Here is a 16,829-nt window from a genome sequence, read left to right on the forward strand (position 1 = left end):
AAAGGATAAACTTGATTGAGTATCAGTATTGGTTAGTCAATGAAGGAGCTAAAGTAGAAGATTAAGGAACTTAAATAGAATTTGACAAAAAAATTCAAGTGATAGTTATTGTTGAGTAAATGTATGAAAAGTGTTAGTAGTGATTGAGCATAGTAATGGTCAATTGATCCTGTTGATGCTAAGATAGATAATATAGTGTATGTAGAGCTACACAACGATGACCAAGAAGAAGGAAAAAGTGATCGATGAGTGACAAAAAAAGTTATAGTTTGAGAAAGAATTGAATTTGAGGCTGACATGGTTGAAATTTTGAATTAGTCAAAGCACGTGGAAGATAAGAATTGATGAGTTGGCATATTTAATTCATGAGGAGAGTTTGTTAAGCAATCAAAGATAGGGATTTGATCAAAAGTTTCTAGAAGGTGAAGGAAAACAAAATGGTTGAAGGATTCGATAAATTTGACCTAACCATAAGATCAAAGGTGATGTTTAAGTGGTAAAAGAATGAAATTACCTATTTCAGGAGGCATAAGACATATTTTATATGGTTGGTTCATTGTTGATTGACAATCTTAAGGAGAAGTTGTAAAGAGAAGAGAAGTAGATGAGAAGCATGAAGAGATTGGTGTAGTGTGATTGCTTGAGGAGATGCCAAGTGGATCAATGATGGGGATGTAAATGGAGGCTAGTCAATGAACCGACATATGAGCATACAGAGATCTAAATTTGTAAAGTGAGTTGTATTCTACAGATCAAACCTTTTATTACATTCTAACCATTGTATCAGTCAAAATCCTTAAATCAAGGTTGACTTAACAGTCATTTTGTAAATCTTTTAATCAAGGTGACATTCTAATGGAATGATCCAAATTCCTCTAAAAAAGTTACTCCTAATAGGGTAATTAAAACCTTTAATAGGTCACATTTAATAGTGTGATAAATAACCTTTAATAGGATTGGGTCTTAATCAAGCTCACTTCAAAAGAGTGAACAATTGGTAGCATGTTACTTGGTGGTTTTTTCCAAATTGGGTTTCCTCAACAAATCCTAGTGTCAAAGTTTTATTTACATGTGTGGATGTTATTGTTATGTATGCTATATTTTTATAGTAGTTTATTTATTGGCAGTCGACACATTTAGGATATAGAGAGCTAATAAATTGCATGAAAATTTGATTTGTTGTTTACATGCTATATAGATAGAGTTGTATAATGAAATTGATTAATTTGTTTGAACTTAATATGGACCCAAGGATAACTTATTCACCACCAACCCCCCCCCCCCCCCCCCCCACTCTTAGTTACACTAAATCATTGTAATAATTGATATCAAAGAATTGGTATTGTAAGGAAAGTTTGAAGAAACTCAAGTCAAAGATCAAGATGTACAAGAGAGAGAGATACCTGAGTTGAACAAGGAGAACCTCCCAACATAGAAAAGACTAATGAGATTGCATTTATCTGATATTGGATATTCCATGTCATACTACCTATAAAATGAATACATTGAGGTACCTAGATGTATGACAATTGAACAAATGAAGGAGAAGCAAGAGCACAATCAAATGATGATTGAACTTACAGGAGCTCTAAGTTATTCTAAATTTGATGATGTGAAGGAATGTACTACTACAAAGAAAATGTGGGACAAGTTGGTAAAAATCCATCGAGGAGATAAAAAAATGTGTGGAGAGCTAAATATGAAATGTTGAGAGGAATATTTGATGACATGAGAATGAAAGAAGGTGAGAGTATTGCATAGTATTGTGGCCGAATCAAAGAAGTGGTGAATGTTATAAGAGGATCTAGGAGGCATATATGATGAGACTGAGATAACTAAGGTATTGAGGACTTTACTTCTTATCTATGAAATTAGAGTATCTACAATTCAAGAATTGAGATGTACACCTAGTAATGATCTAACCCTGGATAGTCTAATTGGTAGACTTACTGCATTTGAATTGTCAAATTTTGATAATTATTCCCCTGCTAGTGTTGGTCTACATTCAGAGCACAATTGACCCTTGATGGATCTAAGAAAAAGAAGAAGATAAAGTATGTAGAAAGTGACAATGGATTTGATGATGATCTTGATGAGCTTGAGGCATTATTGGCTAGGAGACTTCCTAGAGAAAAAGGAAAATACAAATATAAACTTCCTATAATTTGTTTTACATGTAACAAACTTGATCATATTGTTTCTAGATATACTAATAGAGATGAGAAGGAGGAAAGGAAAGACTTCAAGTAAAAAGGAAGGAGACATAATAGAGACTCTGAAGGCAATAAGGACTAGAATGACTAAAATGATAAAGGTAAGAAATCTTTTTATATTGTTGAAGAAGATTGTTGTGATAGTAATTCCAATGACCACAATGAAGAATTTTTTAATGTTGCAATGAAAGATGATTCTAATGAAAATGAGAAAATTGCATTGATTTCACATGTGAGTAAGAATGATAAATGGATAATTGATCATGGTTTCTCACATCATATGACTAGTGATACAAGTAAGTTTGAAAAGTTAGAACATTATAATGGAAGTAGTGTTAAGTTTGGTAATCATGCACCATGTTATGTGAAGGATAAAGGATCAATTAAACTGAATTAAAAGATCAAATTATGTGACAATGCATATTAGGTTTATGGTTTGAAATATAACTTATTGAGTGTGGCATAGTTAATAACTTTAGGTTACAGAGTTGATTTGTAAAACAAGAAGACAAAGATCTATGATGCTACTAGTGAACTAGTCAGAAGTGGAGAGCATACAAGAGGTAACTTTTTCTACCTAGACCTATCTAAAGATACTTTTCTATTTACACAATTTGAAGATGTTTGGTTATGGAATAAGAGGTGATGTCATGTGAACTTTGATAATTTGGTAAGCATTAGTAAGATGAAAAGAGTTAGAGGGTTACCAAGATTAAGATTACCTCATAAAGTGATATACAAACAATGTCAAATGGCTAAAATGGCAAAGTCTAGTTTCAAGAGCAAGACCTATTCTTCTGATGATATTTTGGAGTTGGTTCTTACTGACTTGTGTGGTCCTATTGGAGTGAAAATAAATTATGGTAACAATATTTCATTTTTTTGTTGATGACTTTTCTAGAATGATGACTGTGATGTTTCTTAAAGAAAAATCTAATTCATTTCAAACGTTTAAGTGGTATTTGGCTAGAGTTGAATTTATTTCTTTGGAAATAGTATGAAATGTTTGAGATTAAATAGAGGTGGTGAATTCATCTCACATGAGTTCAATATATTCTATAACAAAAAAGAAATCAAGAGGCAAATGAGTGCATGAAGGACTCCACCATAGAATGGTATAGTTGAAAGAAGGAATGGATCAATTATGGATTGCACAACGACATTGATGATGGAGAAGAATTTTTCATAAAAGTACTAGAGAGAATCTATAAGTATTGCAGTCTACACTCTAAACCGAATTCAAGTGAAGAAAAGAACAAAAAAACACCTTTTGAACTCTAGTATTCTTATGCACCAAATATGAATTATTTTAAAGTTTTTGCACTAGTAAATTTGGGCCTATTTTTTGATGCATTGGTGGTCAAAATGTTGACACTTAAATGTTTAAATTCAAAGTCGCTAGAATTATGCCAAAAGTTTGATGCACTCCATGAACGTCGATTTATTGATAGGATGCTCCATTGAAAATCATCCCCATCTATATCACATGTCGGCACCAAATAACTAATTAAAAATGTCAAACTATCAAGGACATCTAGAGATGATTTGACAAGTTTGTTATACCATTGACGACAAACCTCATCAAACTATCGACGCCATCTAGAGATGATTCAATGGGTTTATTATACCATCAATGACAAACCTTGTCAAACTAGTGATGCTAGCCAAAGATGATTCGACGAGTTTTTCATACCCTCGATGACAAGCCACATCAAAATTTTGACGATAGCCAGAGTTTTCAAAAAAATAAATGAAATAGTCTCATTGTATATCAGGCTAGTAACAAGCTAACTAGCGCTTTCCCCAAGAAAAATTGCAAGGTATAGCTGATATAAGTCAATCATTTTAGAAATGTGATAGAATATGCATCAAAAATAATGTATGATATATCTACAACAATTCTTCTACATAATTTTTGTGCATTGATGATAATTACACTATTATTCCTATCTCCTATTTCTGCCAAAATTCTTAACTGTCATGCCCTCTTTTCGGACACCCAGTACAAATTTAGGCTTCATTTCAGGTGGTTGAATTCTCCAATTGGAACCATACCCATGTCATATATCACAAGCTCTCAAAGACATTGAATTCTTTCTTGTTTAATTTTCTTATTGTGTTCATATTTTCATTACTTGATAGGGCAATAGTATTTGACTCATTAACTTCTATCTATGTAGGGGAGAAATCCAAGATTGGTCTGGTTATGGCAATGATTGTAAACTTGAGTTGGGAATTTCTCTAGAGGTATGGAATTATGAGAGGTAGTGATGGTAACATTGGAAGGGAAACCCCACTGCTAGTTTTGATGTATTCTATAGTAGTTTTAGTTTTGATGACCTCGGATTGGATATTCTTCATATATGACAATGATCACAACTGTGCAAAATAAATACCCAATGCATGTTTATCTCAATATTGTTACATTGATTGGGTTTATGTTTTCATAAGCATTCCCTAGCCTAATCCTAGCTTAATGTGGCTTGATTCTAGCACTTTGAATTTGATTGAACAAGATTGTGTGCACTCTCCATATCATCACATTTTACATACATAGTTACAAGAGTACTTTCTAAAAGAATATTTTATTCATAGTCCATTTTAATGATGTAAGAGTGGACTTTATTTTCTTATCATATTCATCCCCTTCCAATTGCATTTGTGAGAATAGATTTTGGGCTTTAGTTTCAATTCCATTCTGACCATACCCTAATATCAATGCTAACCACAAAACTTTATTTGATTCTTCCTAGTGTCTCTACGTATATCTTCACAACACAAACAACTACCCCTCCACTCCCTTACACCCTCCTAGACCTTTCACAAAATCCATAAACCAAATGTTTCTAGGGGCTAACTACTCCCAAACAATGTGATTTCAAACATTCTTAAGGTTACATGCACCTTAGTGGGCTCCAAACACCAACCTAATAAACTAACCTAATATGGGCTCTTCCTTGTATCCCTATCTTGGGGTTTAAGGAAAGAAATAAAAATATTTCAAAACAACCATTGAAACTACAGGAGGATTCAAATACCAACTACCAGGCTCTACTAAACTTCCAATTCTTAGGATTTCAACTATTCATTAAGGCATTCAAACTATAGGCCCTAGTTGAAGTTAATAGGTCTAAAACACACACACTCAAACTACAAAGTCACAAAACCCTTTAAGAACTTGAAAAAATGAACTTAACTACACATTTACCATATCAAGAGCTTTCAAACTTCCAACTTTTGGGCTCCTATCCATTGAGGAGATAGTTGATCATTCAAACCCTTGCCTCACTAAGGGTTTTATTGTTGTTTAAAGTAACTATCCTCCAATCTCAATTATCTCACCTACCCAACTCTTCCAATGGTTTCTTAAGCATCCCATGAATGACTGAAACCCTCCAAACACCATGTAAATTATACACAAGCCTCTGTCACATTTCTTGATTGTTGATCCCTTGTATTCTTCATGTAACAGCAGGTGTCTCATAGATTCTTGGCCAACTCCATTATAAGGAGTCGGAGTATGGTGTCAACCTACAAGATGGAAATCTAAAAAAACAAAGAAAACCTTGAAATCTTCCCTAACTCCATACAATGAGAACATGTAGCCACTATGATACTTCACCCTAAAAATACATACAATTTACTATCTAACCAGTGGGTAAAGAGAGCTTAGGAAAATAACCAATGAAGTTAGGCACACATGTAGTATTAGCATTGATTCTAAACTTCATTCAAATTGGTAGAAAGATTTTGAACTATTACATCCATGAGGTAAGGGAGAAAGTACCAAGACTAAATTCAAATACCAAATACACCAACAAATTTGACAAAAGAAACTCATTATATTTCTACATTTTGAATACATGGCAACAAGTTCATACGACATTGTGACAATACATGCAATATGAAGAATAATAGCATTGGTATGGATCTTCTTACCATGTTCTATCGATGCCAAATTTGTATTTGATCCTACTAGCTAGGAACAATTGATTGTTCATTTTATTGTACCTAATTTGATGATAGTTCTACAAGAATTTGTAATCAACCTAGCTAATCAAAAACTAAACCAATTTAACTAGGTTATGGCTCGAGCATGTGTCATTCCCATTTATCATATGGTTGCAATGTTGGAAGCATAATTTTTTATTTGTAAAGGATATGGAGGAAGAGCAGTGGGGTTGGAAAACATGAAAATTTAATAATGCGAAGTCACCTTGAGGAAATTGTGTATGCTCTTGGAAAACATGTCATTGAAAATGTTCATCATGACCTTTTTTACTTCTACATGTTTTTGCCTCGAGCCTTCACACACCTAGTGCTCACAAATGTCTACTTAAGAATATATGTGAACCTACAATGCACTGCTATGTGGTCAAATATGTAGAAAATCATATAATCCTTCATCACAAAAGGTCTTTCACTTGGTGTGCTAATTCATTAAGCAAAGCACCTAAGTTTGCACTTCAAATCATGATTTATCTATTTTGGGCTTAAGAACTGGTACAACAGCCTAGAACATTCATCCTTTAACATTCATTAATAGTAGCACATAAACACATGACATTCAATAACATGTAAAATAAGGTATTTAAACACACCTCAACCTATTATGATTTAATTTTGGATCACCTTCTTGATTAGTTTGGAATATTTTTTTCTCACCAAAAATCATAAAATGTAAGAACAATTGTGCCAAAAAGACCATAAAAAGATCATTATCATGCACCAATCATGTTTTTTTAATCTCTTTTGGCACAATCATTCTTACAATTTTTTGGCTCAATCTCCAACTGGTTAGTATGGGTTTTGAAAAATATTCTTAGACTATGAGTCGAGAAAAAGAGAAATATCAAACTTGAAAAAGATGTGCATAAATGCAATTAATTTTTGAACTTCAATTTTATAAACTTACAAAGAGAACCATAGAATTATAAGAAACTATTGTGGTTTGTACTATTTGAAAATTATAGTTACAAGTGATAAAATTATATACCTTTGATTCAAAGAGTGCAAATATTGGAAATGAAGTATTACAGAAGGTGCAAGCTCAACTGCCCCAGCCCCCACGTGGATGGCACTATTAAGTAGAGAATAGTTATATACATATTGTAATACCCCAAAATTGGCTCATTGCATTTGATCACCAATTCTGGTCTAATTTTTATCAATCCTAAGACCTATTCTAATAAGCAATTCTTATTCTGCTACTCGCTACTTGACTTAATTGTCAAATGCAGAAAACCTAAATTTGCATTCATCATACTCTTTATTTAATTCCTAAAGTATTGATTCATATTAGTCACATTAAACCTACTGATTAGAATTTAATTTAATTTAAAGTATTTACACTTTAATTAAATTAAATTATGTCCTAAGGCTAATGTACTAAGGAATTAAATTAATTTAATTTAATAAATACGCCTATTTTTAATTAATTAAACAAAGTTATTTAATTAAATGGAAAGCTATTTCTAATTAATTAAGCAAAGTTATTTAATTAAATAGGAAGTCATTCCTAATTAATTAAATGAAGTTATTTAATTAAATACTCAAAGTATCTCTAAATAATTAAATGGAATTATTTAATTAAATAGAAAAGGTATTTATGAGAGCATATCTCATTTTATTAAATTAAATATCTCCCCAAAATCTCTCTTCAATTCAAAAAAGGGAAATTCCTAGTTCACTACTGATCAAATTGGAAATGACTTAGATCACTTACTCTAACACTAAAGTCTATCTGAGTTGACTAACTCTTACACTCAGATATGAGTCAGTTAACTCCCTTGGATTTGGGAATCTTCCTTTATGACTGAACTTCATCTTTAATCTTGACCGTTGATTGAAATCAATCTCAACCGTCATAGGTTTCCAGGAAAGTCTATTTAAGAGACCCTCATTTCTTCATTTTAGAGGAGGAATTAGAATTTGCATCGAATTGCTGCCAAATTGCATATTCATTTAAGCTTTAGCATATTCTCATGTATTTTCATTGTTAGCTTAGAAATAATATGCATTCATTTTAGCATAGTTTCTTTCATATGTTCTTAGCTTAATTGCATAACATATTTAGAGTTCTTTGCATGTTCATTCTAGATTAATCTGCACAATCATATAGATTAATTTCATTTCTTAAATCCTTCATTCTTAGAGGGTCTAGTTGCCTGCACCTCGATTTTGAGGATATCAACAGGCAAAATCCCTTTAGATAGAAGGCAATAGGTCAACTTGTTGGATGATTTTTGGATGGACAATCCAATGTTCATTTTAGGATGAATCGTCATATAAAGACTATGTTGAAGTGTGTGTGTGAATTGTAAGGCCACATTTTGCATATACATTTATGGCGCCCATCGTGGAGCAAAGAAAATCAAAATTTTGGGCCTCTTTCTGCATTTTAAAAATCATTTTCATGTTCTCTGTCTATACTATTACGTATAGATTTGGGAATCTTCACGCGAGATTGTTCATTTTCATGTGAGGATCTAGAATCTTTGTGCGAAGATTATTTTCATGTCATGCAAGAAAGTTCCTAAGCGTGCAAAACTTCATGCGGGCCGTAAAATAATTTCACGTAAGCTCCAAAAAATTTCACGCAACTCAGACAGAGATTTCACGTGAAATCTTGTGACAACAGTTTTAAGCGTTATTTTTTGATATACAGATTATTTGATTTCACTAAGGTGTTTTATTTTGAATTTGTTTCTCTAATTTCTTTTAGCTTAACTTTTTTTTGCAGGATGTTTGCCAAAGATTCCTTTTAAAACCCACTTGAAAATACATTAACAGTTTGATTACAGGACGATTGTCGAAGATACACTTGTCAAAGAGCAATATTTTCAAACCCACAAAACAATGTGTGTCTTCTCTTATTGCTTTCAAAACTAGTCTAATTAGGGGCTTGTGAACTTCCTAGGGTGCAAGATGGAAGAATAGGGGAATATTCTCTTCACTTCTTGGAGGTCATGACAAGAGTGAATCAGAAACCTAGATGCTTTTGAAAGACAACATTCTGAAGAAGGCAAGCAGCTTGGTGGTTCTCCAAAGCTTGTTCTCTTCTATGATAAGATAATGATTTCCTTTAAGGGAATCAAAATCTTTAAGGAAGAATGAGTTTGGATTGATTAAGCCAAGTCCGTAATTAATTTATCTTGCATGTTTGGGTGAGGAAATAAGGTAGAGGATTATGCTCTTTCCCCTTGAGGGAAATCAGAAACTTGGACCCTTAGATCTAAACCACCAGTCTGTGTCTATCCTTTAGAGGGCCTACCGAAGTGATCCAACCTCTGGGAACAACCCAAGTGAGCACACTCCTTTTGTTAGAGATTCCAACTCACTATAATAAAGAAGCTTTGTAGAGTGAATGACTCCAAAGCTGGATTAATTTTTTCCCCTTAATTCTTGATATTGCATATCAAGGGGAAGCTTTGTCTATGCACTAGTTGGTGTCGGCCCCTAGCTTGCTAAGCAAGTAGTGTGTACTTTCAGATGCTGATGTAGGCTAGTGGCCTTAACTCCACTTGTGAAGCCACCGAGGATTAATTCGAATGGAAGCCAAGTAAAAACCTCTTAGTTAGAAGCTACCCAATTCACCTTCGAAAGGAGGCATAATCTTTGTGCAAGGAGGGGAAAGAATCTCTCCTATAGAACTCACCATAGGCATGCTACTGGAAATTTGAAGGTGGTATACGCACTCGTCCCCTGCCACAAGGGTGCTCATTCAGTGTATACTATTGAGTCCTTTAAATATACCAAAAACACGGGTGCCCTCTAGGGGGTGACACAACTGTGTGAGGTATATGCATGTGCATAAGATATTGGAGAAAGGTTTTTCCTTCTCTACCAATTTTTCTTTCTAGGGATAAAGTGTGTTTGTTATCGAGTTACAACAAACAAAGGTCAAGACTCCCCTATCCTATCGAGTTGCTTTGTCTTTGGCAGGACTATTTTCAACTACTGCTTGCTTCCCGCTATCTTATTTAAACACTTTTCCTGGATTGAAAACTTGAAACTTTGTCAAAACATCTTACTCGTTCAACCTTGCTACCTATCCAATTAGATTTTTCTAATAAATCTATCTACTCTATCCAAAAAGTCTAGAAATCTTGTCAAATTCAGTCGCTGTTGTAAATCTGGTCTGCCTTCTCACGTGAAAACTTTATCAGTCTCACGCACAATCATTTTGTCCTTGTGTGAAATAGACTTGTTCTCATGCAAAATTAAACTGCTGTCATGAGTCTTCGTGCGACCCTCTGAACTTCCTTGCATGAAATTAAACCACTGTCACTAACTTTCACGTGATCCAAGAAACTTCTTCGCGCGGCCTATAAAGGTTTCTCACGTGAGATCTTGTGTTAGCATTTCCACTTTTGGTCTCATTTAGCTATTTGTGGCTTGCACGCTGCCCTTTTCTGTGTCTGTTTTTCACTTTCTATCTACGAACATTCCTGAAACAACAACACTTTGCTTTTCTAAGGGCTTGTATCTTGCACTTTGACTAGTCTCGTCTCACAAGTTATTTTTTGTCCTCATCTTAATGCTTGTCATACTTTGTGTCACGTTGGTCATAATCTCTAGCTATTCTAGCCTTTAAATTAGATCATTTGTGCCTTGGTGGACAACATTCTTGCTATTATCTTGTCCTTTTTTGAGACTCAGTCTTAGTGTAGTCCTTGTCTAGGCTCTAGCTTCCTGTCCTTGTCTATTACTATCGCAACCAAAAGCGGCAACATGTTTTATCCCCATAACCTTAGACGTGGTCATACTAGGGGTCGTAATTGCAGCAGAGGTTGCTTAACTTTCGTTATGTAATCTGTATCTAGTTTGGCTAGTGAGGCATCTTCATGATCTCCCTTACCTGCTAGGTCATCTCAAGTTTAGTGAACATTTTCCATAAACCTGCAATAAATTAGGAATCCTTTGTACCAAGAGGACACTGAGATAGGTAGAGATCCTATAATACCAAACATGATGTTTGATCCTTTTTTCAGAGGACCTTTTGAAACACTACACACTGAAACTGAACACACTCCTATAATGACTAATCATGAACCTGAACATGGTAGTCATAGTCGACATCAAGAAACACCTAAGAATGACAAAGGGAAAGAGAAAGACTATAACACCGATGAGGAATAGGAAGAGGTGGAAATACTCCCTGAACACATAGAAAAATGTTGAAGAGATAAAAACTTCCAAAAGGTCATGGGAATCCTACTCAATGAAGAGAAAGAAAAATACTTTCTCAAACTTGCCCAAGAGGGAGCAAAGTTACCTTCTCATTTCAATGTGGAAACCATTGTCACACTTGAAGAAGAAATTGAGACGTCTAAACTCCAAAAATAATTGAAAATTATGCAAGACCAATTGGCTCAGATGATGCATGAGAAAGAGAAACCCACAAAGTCATACACATTGGATGCTCTTTGTCCATTTCCATTTGAAAAAAACATAAACATGACGCATTTCCCATGAGGCATAGAACTACCCAAATATGACAAGTACTTTGGAACTACTGATCCCCAAGATCACTTGCGAGAATTTGACGCTTTGTATATGGAGTTTATACACAATCAAACCTACCTCATGCGTTTATTCCCTAGAAGCCTAGGTGGTCAGGCTTTGGAGTGGTTCTCACATTTACCTCCTGGTATCAAGACATTTGACGAAATTGCCAATCTATTTGTTCAGCAATATTCTCATAACATACAACACCCTGTCTATATTTGAGATCTATGTAACCTTAAACAAGAAGTTGGAGAACGTTTTCTCACATTCCTCCAATGGTGGAGACAAATGTACACCAAGTATTCCCATAAAATTCCAGAAATGGAGAAGCTTGACATTTTCACTAATAACCTCCTACTTGATTTCGGATACAGAGTCTAACTTCAAGGTCCACGTACCTTTGAAGACATGATTACACAAGCTATCCATATCGAAGAATTTATGGTCAAGAAAGGTGAATTCACTCTTCAGAGAGACATAAAACAAGGTTCCACTTCCAATAGGGACAAAACCAAACATGTCAACAAGAACTGAGAAATCGTACATGATGGAGTTGTTGACAATGTCACACCCAAACTAGCTAAAATGGCATTTAATCTCACAGACGACCTCAAAGCGGCCAAAAATGCTGAGAAACCTCCTATTGACAACAAGATGTCTAGGAACAAATCGAGAAACTCTTGGATAACATGCCCCAAGTGAGAGTATACACCCTTAGGAGAACCTTTGGATGTGGTTTACAAAACATTGCTACAACATAAGCTTATTTCACCAATGGATAACCCTCGTCCCTATGATCCACAACCATGTCCACCATGGTGGAATGAGACCTGATTCTGTGAGTATCACCAAAACAAGGGACACAAAACTAGAAATTGTATAAACTTGTGCCACAAAGTCTAGGACATGATTGATGTTGGTGATCTTGTGGTAGATGGACATAAAAAAAACTCAAATCATAAGGCATAGAAAGAACATTTCCCAGCTTATGAAAAAGGAGAGACTTCAAAACCACAACCCTACAACAAGGTCAACTATACATATTCCAATGATGACAATGTCATTCACATGGTTGAACTTCTAAATTTGAAATACTATGATGTTATTACCATTAAGGGCAAGCAAGATAATGACAAACCCAAGACACCATTTGTCTTGAGGGGCCCTACTTCCAATGAAATGGATAATACACATTCGCAACACTGTGCTAATGTTGTCACTCACTCTCGTGCCAAGTTGGTGCTCAAAGGTCTTGTGCCTCCTACTTCAGATCTTGAACAACACAAAGACAAAGCCCTTGCTGGTCCATCTGGAAAAGGTGTAAAACCCACAACGAACTTGACCACAACCAGTTATAGTGTTCTTGATCAATTGAAATGAACTAATGCTTAGATTTCCATCTTTGAGCTACTTAAAATCTCGCCTGCTCATAGGTAGATTCTAGATAAAGCCCTTGCTAAGGAAAATATTCCTCAAGATCTTGATCTTGAGCTATTCCAATCCATGGTGGGTCACCTGACCTCACCATATCTTATGAATTTATTTGAGGAAGATGACAACTCGCTAAGTCACCCACACAATCAACCTCTACACATCAAGGTTATGATCCACTAGATACATGTTCGTCGGGTACTCATTGATAATGGTGTTGGCCTAAATATTGTCTCTGCTACTCTACTTAGACAATTGAATTATTTTGAGGACTCTATTGAACCTTGATAAAAGATCACTATCAAATTGTATGACGAAGTGGAACGAAAGTCTCTAGGTCTTGTGGTTTTACCAATTCGCGTTGGTCCTGTCAAAAGGGATGTCACCTGTCAGGTGCTTGACATTCCCTTGGCCTACAACATTCTGTTAGGACAGCCATGGATACATGAGATACGCGCTATGCCATCCACATACCACCAATGCATCAAGTTCCCATTTCATGCCTCTGAAGTTACTATTCCTGCCACTACTAGCTACACTTACAATATGCTCAAAGTTGTTGAAACTTTCATCCCTGCTAACCATGAGTCTACTAATTATCATGACAATAAACTAAAAAAAATTGAGTAATCATTCAAACTGAAAGAAACAAGCATGGGAGAGTATCACATTGAACCAGTGCTGTGATTAACATCTCTCCCAGAGTCTCCTTGACATTATGCGAGACCCTCAGAGGCAAAGAAGCCATTCGTGCTGACACTTTAGACCAAGTATAATGGTGTGTTTGTCAACTACAATTCCCTTAGAAGATGAAAATGAAAATAGAGCCATTGATGCATGGCTTTATAGGGAAGAGGCTCCAATGGACCTAACAGAACAAGCTCGAGAAATCACTCCGAAGAAATATGGACCTGGTCTTAGGCTTATGAAGCATTTTGGTTACAAGGCAACTAGCCCTATTGGGTGCAATAACAATGGCCTAATTGATCCTATCAAAGCAAGATCTTGAAGCAACCATGATACAACTGGCCTAGGATTTAAGAAGGTTCCTTTTCATTTGGGATCAAATAAATTCATACCAACACCTAAGAGTTCATCTGAAAATGAGTCACAAGCTGAGTCAGATACTCAAGAGGAAGAATTTGATGATGAGGATTCTTATCCTCATCCTATTCCTTATGATCTTGCTAAATTCTTTGCTGAGCTAGATGACTTTGTGCCACGTGTTAGCACTTTGGATGATACCAGTGATTCTTCTGAGGACAATACTGAGCAATTCAAATATCATTCAAAAAAGGGAAAATCTAGTTAGTCATGTTGTGTTGATTATTTGTGTAAGAACCCAGAGGATAAAGGTGACTATGTCCTTATCACTATTGGGGAGTTCTATAGTCTCTCGCCATGTAACACTAATTCAAAGGAATATGATTTTGACTCTCTTTCAAAAGCAACTACTAATAAAGACATTGACCAAGTGCATGTCTATGAAAACCAAATCAAAGTGGGTGAAATGTCTAGGGTTAGGTGACATGGATCAAATTCAACTAGTGTCCTAGAGTCGTCAATTACTGATGTTTGTACTCTGAGGCATTTGAACACACCTATGGACGAGGTCGTCGTAGGTCTCAAATTGTGGTCCAAGCACTTAATGACTATACTTTGAATGTAATTGAACCAGCCACTACTCTCTCACTCACACATCTCGATCTTATAGACTGGAACCCTAATACATCTAGTGAAGTCCCCACATTCCAAAATGACTATGCTCTCGCTTGTTACCTAAACGCTATCAAACCTGTAACATCTTCCAGCAATGAGCAGAGCATCAACATGACTGAGGCTGACATCAAATATCTTAGTCACACAATTTTTAAAAAAAAATACAAAAGGTCTGATGGTGAAAAAACAATTTGTGGCAGTGTCAAAAACCAAAAAAGTAAAAACAAAAAACGTATCCAAGGGTGAAAACCTCTTTGAGGCACCCGCAGATGAGATATTTGATGTCCTTCCTAGTCACTTTCAAGAGAGATCATTAGTGTTGATAGAGATAACATAGCCAATTAACCTGCGCATAGAAGAACATCCTCATATGATACATCTGGCACAGTCATTGTCACCTGAAGAGAAGGAACAATTCATTGCCTTTTTCAAGGAAAAGAAAATAAATTTTTCTTGGACATACTCTGACATTCCAGGATTGGATCCTGATCTTATCATGCATCATTTATCCATAGCACCAGGCATCAAACCATTAAACAGAAGCTTCAGAAAATGCACCCTCACATTGCATTTCTCGTCAAAGAAGAATTGGAGAAACTCCTTAAGGTTAGTTTCATCTGTGTAATTGATTATGCTAAATGGATATCCAATATTGTTCTAGTATCCAAGCATGATAAATCTATCAGGGTTTGTACAGACTTTCGTGATCTTAACTTGGCATGTCCTAAAGATGACTTTTTGCTTACTAATATTGATATGATGACTAGCTATGGCATGTATTCACTTATGGATGATTTTTTTGGATATAATCAGATAAAAATTGTGCCAAAAGACCAAGAGAAAATGGCTTTTACATGTGCATGGGGAACCTTTTTTTGTAATGTGATGTCATTTGGTTTGAAGAACGCTGGTGCTAGGTAGCTGGTGCTAGGTATCAGCGAGTTGTTACTAAAATTTTCCATGACATGATACATAGAACCATGGAGGGCTACATTGACGATACCTTGGTCAAAAGTCCTAAATGCAATACTCATCTACGAGATTTGGGTCCCATCTTAGATCATATGGAAAAGTTCAGTCTTCAACTCAATCCCAAGAAATGCATGTTTGGTGTCACATTAGAGAAGTTGCTGGGATACATTGTTTCTACAAAAGGAATTGAGGTAGATCTGGAGAAAGTACAAGCAATAATGGACATGCCACCACCTCAAAACATCAGTCAGATGAGAGGACTATAGGGAAGGCTTCAATCTATTCATAGGTTTATTTCACAAATTGGCAAATAGATCACAACCCTTCACAAAGACCTTACATAAGGGTGTGAAATTCAATTGGAGCCAAGATTGTGAGCAAAGATTAAAATAGATTAAACAATATCTTGTCAATCCACCAATCCTGATGCTTCCTATTCATGGGAAGCCTTTTCTTTTATACATTTTAGCCACTAAAACATCTCTAGGGATCCTATTGGCTCAGGAAGATAATGACAACAAAGAAAGAGCTATTTACTACTTGAGCCGAACATTGGTCTCTTATGAGAAGAACTACAACATTATTGAGAAAGCTTGCTTGGCAGTTCTCTTCGCTTCCTAGAAGTTGAGACACTACATGCTTGCCCACACTACATGGCTTGTGGCTAAAATAGATCCATTAAAGTACTTGCTCAGTAAGGTGGCTCTTACAGGAAGATTGGCTAAATGGGTTATGATACTCAGTGAGTTTGACATTCAATACATTGAACACAAGGCTATCAAGAGACAGGTGATTGCAAATCAACTGGTCGATGCACCCATACAGAGTCTTCTGCCAATGAACATTGATTTCCTAGATGAGTCGATTCTAACACTCACACACCACACATGGGTTATGTTCTTCGATGGGTCCTTCACACAACAAGGATCAAGTGTTGGATTACTCTTCATTACACCACAAAGATACTCATTTCGCAAAGCATAC

The sequence above is a fragment of the Cupressus sempervirens genome, chromosome 8, assembly GCF_028749045.1.
Source record: "Cupressus sempervirens isolate cs-2001-9-10 chromosome 8, ASM2874904v1, whole genome shotgun sequence".
Taxonomy (NCBI): domain Eukaryota; kingdom Viridiplantae; phylum Streptophyta; class Pinopsida; order Cupressales; family Cupressaceae; genus Cupressus; species Cupressus sempervirens.